Source organism: Penaeus japonicus, unplaced genomic scaffold (genome assembly GCF_977035675.1).
Source record: "Penaeus japonicus unplaced genomic scaffold, GWHDUDI00000001_assembly GWHDUDI00000007, whole genome shotgun sequence".
Lineage (NCBI taxonomy): Eukaryota > Metazoa > Arthropoda > Malacostraca > Decapoda > Penaeidae > Penaeus > Penaeus japonicus.
In genome coordinates this window covers 14,470,288-14,474,356 of record NW_028234409.1, presented here as the reverse complement: position 1 = coordinate 14,474,356, position 4,069 = coordinate 14,470,288, and positions in this window count along the sequence as shown.

The following is a 4,069-nucleotide window of genomic DNA, read 5'->3' as shown; positions in this document are numbered from 1 at the left end:
CAAAGGCTAGTATTTCTCTACTTTTTAATTTTCTTTCTCGACCACATTGCTATCAATTGGCACTGCAGTTAACCATATCTTATTCTCCTTTTTTTCCAACCAAAATTATGTCCGGTCTTCTTGTATTTATGTGGTAATCATATTGAACTAATAGGTCCCACATAACTTTGATTATTATCATCATCGTTATTACCATCCTTATTATCATTATCGTCATTATTGTTATTACTATTGTTATCAGTTTTATTGTAATAATTATCGTTGTTAATTTTGCCATCTATGTTATCATTATTTCTATTATGATGATTGGTTTTATACTTAGCAACGATACTATCATTATCTTTATTACTATCATGATGTTTATCATTTGTATCACTTATATTGCCAATACTATGATTATCACGATTAGTATTTAACATCTTTCATCTACTATAACCATTTTATCGTCCTTCGCCTTTGCTTTTGGAACTATAGCTATCAACATCCTATCCCTTTCATTATTATTGCACGCCGTGAAACAGCACTCTTGCAACATTCACAATATCATAGTTTTGCTTTTTTTTCTAAAAGACCCATCCACAATAAACCAAACGCGTAACGCTATAAATCCCTCGAGAAAAGATGAGACGTAGGAATTCTACCATAAAATGATACCACACTCCGACTTCTCGAGGGAAAACGCCCATCCGCAGATACTGCCTGTTACTAAATGATGTATGAAGGACCCTGTACAGCGCTCAATAACACGGGCTATGGTATGGGGAACAGCAGAGAGGAAACAAGAAGCTGGTCCATTAGACTCCGTTAGCAAGACCTGATAAATTATTCCCAACACGAAATGAATTTGGAGACCTGTTAGCAGATTGTACATATGCAATAATATTCCTAAACCTGCGAGGGAAATGGAATCGACATACTGTTCAGAGGAAATGATAGATACAATATATGCACGTTGACGAAATTTATGATATATTGCAGCAAAGAAGCAGTTAGCGATCTTCAGGTAAGCGCTTACCAATAATAATAATGCTCATTAGAATAAAGAAAATAATGAGAATGATAATGATATTAATAATAATGATAATGATAACGATAATGAGGATGATAATAATGATAATTATAATAATGATGATAATGACAGTGATAATCACAATTATATCAATAATGATAATAATGATAGTAATAATGTGATAATGATAACAAAAATTATGGCAATAATGATAATGATAATTAAGATAATTATAAAAGTAATCATCATAATACTAACAATATTATATATAATGATAATGATAATTACAATGACAATAACAATGGTAATGATAATGATGATAACAATGATACCACTACTATTGATGATAATGACAGTAATAATCACAATTATATCAATAATGATAATAATGATAGTAATAAAGAACAGAAGTAACACTGATACGCTAACAATCATTATAACGATGCAAAAGGCAAAGCAATCTACAAGACAGTAGGTGATTGAAGAGCTAAACAAAAGCCTATTTTCAGACATATTCGTGGCCGAACTTTCAACATTTGCTAAGTCTCAAACATCCGCTCAATTTCCTCATTCAAAGGTGTAATGATGCCATCAAGGAAGTAATCATACTGTCTCAAAGGGCCATTCAAGCAATGTCAGTGCAAATGACCAGTTGATAGTATTACAAAGATTGGGGGGGGGGGGGTATCTTGATATTAACAATGATATGATGATAATTATGATGTTGGTAATAAGAATGGTTATAATGATAATGATCGTAATAAAGATAGTGATGATAATGATTAATGATAATTATGATATTAAGAAAAGTAATGATAGAATTATAGGAATTATAATAATGATAATGATAATGATAACAATAGTGATGATGATAATAATGATAATAAGAGTGATAATAATGATAAACTGTGATAATTATAACAACAATAGTAATGGTAGCGATAAAGATGATAATAGAGTGTAATAGTAATGATGATAAATAATGATGATAAATCCTGTGAATCAAAGCGTAATTATCAATATGAAACCACAGCCCTAAAGTCTAGGGGATTTTTAATCCAGTTTCATTACCTTGTCATAGATAAACTAGTTGCCTTAGCATAAAAAAGCGACCACAGCAGTGGTAGTGCGTGGTCCGATTTGAACGTAAATGACGAACAGGGAATTTTAATAGTTAGGCAATTAGACTGATGTATACTTTTCAAAATATCAGATACTTTACGTTCTGCATCCTCGGCCCAATCTTTTCGTGTGCACAAGTTTTATTTTATTCAATAGCTCTAGTCTTCAAGCACATGTGCATGTGGTGTGTGTGTGTGTGTGTGTTTACGTGTATGTGTCTGCGCGTGTGTGCGTGTGGACGTGTGGTTATGAACGTGTGTGTGTGTGTGTGTGTGTGTTTACGTGTATGTGTCTGCGCGTGTGTGCGTGTGGACGTGTGTTTGTGGACGTGTGTGTGTGTGTGTGTGTGTGTGTGTGTGAGTGAGTGCGATAATGGCGTACAAACTAGTACAGTTACGTGTGAGCGTGTAATATTATAAGTGTATATACAAGAGTATTTATAGTAATGATTTCATGACAAATACATATTCACAGTAACACTTTACCATCCACAATCATTTTGAATTCTGAATTATGCTTGAGTGCGCAACATGTTGTTTGGGTCGTTAGTTTTATAATCTTTATTATTCTGCTAATTGCACATGCTCTGTTTGGCAGCAATTTCACTGGTTGAAAATTAACTAAAAGAGTAAAGAAATGAAAATCACGCGACTTTACCTGCACGGTCGTTAGCCTGCGAACAGCCCTTCATAAACCCTTCAGGTTTTAGATGTGCAAAAAAGACGTACAGTTTTACTTGTTAATAGATGTATTTTTCTAAACTAATTATAGTTGTTGTGGCAAACTAGCTTGTCTTTTGTCCTTCATTCCCCGAACAGGAAGTCTTCTGCATGTAGACTGTCTGCTTTACATAGTGTGGTTCCTCTAAGCCTTCCTTTTTCCTTCTCCTGCTTGGTTTCTACTCTTGCATGGACGCCCGACTGCAAATGCGATCACGGCAATATCCTCACCAACAGTTTCATGGTCGTATCCTCATTGGTGTGGATGATTTATGTTTCTTTTTCGAATTGTTATTTGTCTTGTTTTGTAATTGTTCTTCCATTATTTTGCTTAAGATATGATTTACACATCACTATACGCTATAATTGTTTTATCAGAAACATTGTCATTTCTAACGATACACTATATACGCAAATACTTATATTAACCTTCTCAATGTTTTTCTTAGAGACTTGAGTAGAAAAGAAGAGTTAAGAAAGAGGTGGAGGAAGTGGAAGAAGAGGAGGAGGAGGAGGAAGAGGAGACGGAGACGGGGAATGCGGTGGAGGAGGAGGAAGGAGAATAGGGGGAAGGGGAGGAGGAAGAGGAAGAAGAGGAAGTGGAAGAGAAGGAGGAAGAGGGGAGAAAGAGGAGGTGAAAGATGTGGAGAAGGAGAAGGAGGAGAAGAAAGAGGAGGAAAAGGAGGAAGAGGTAATGGAGACGGGGAATGAGGAGCAGGAGGGAGAGTAGGAAGAAGAGGAGGGGAAAAGGAGGAAGAGTAAGAAGAGAAGGAGGAGGAGGAGGAGGGAGGGGTAGGTAGGGGAAGATGAGGAGGGGAAGGAGAAAGAAGAGGAGGAAGAGTAAGAAGAGAAGGAGGAGGAGGAGGAGGAATAAGTGGTGTGAGGGGAGGGGAGGAAGGGGGGAAGAGGGTAAGGGTGAAACGCAGTAGGAGGAGGAATAAGTGGTGTGAGGGGAGGGGAGGAGGGGGGGAAGAGGGTAAGGGTGCAACGCAGTAGGAGGGGGAGGGGGGGGGGGGGGACTATTAAGCGGAAGTGCAGTCCCTCAAGACCTACTTTCCGACTGACATGTGATTGGCTCTCGTGGAATGGCCGGCTTAAGAGTCCTTCAGTTATCTCTGGCACTTAAACGTACGTTGGCTGTGCACGCTATGCTAGGCATAGATGATGACAAAAGCAAAACGAACTATAACTCGGTAGTTGCACTGATCGCAGGACTGGT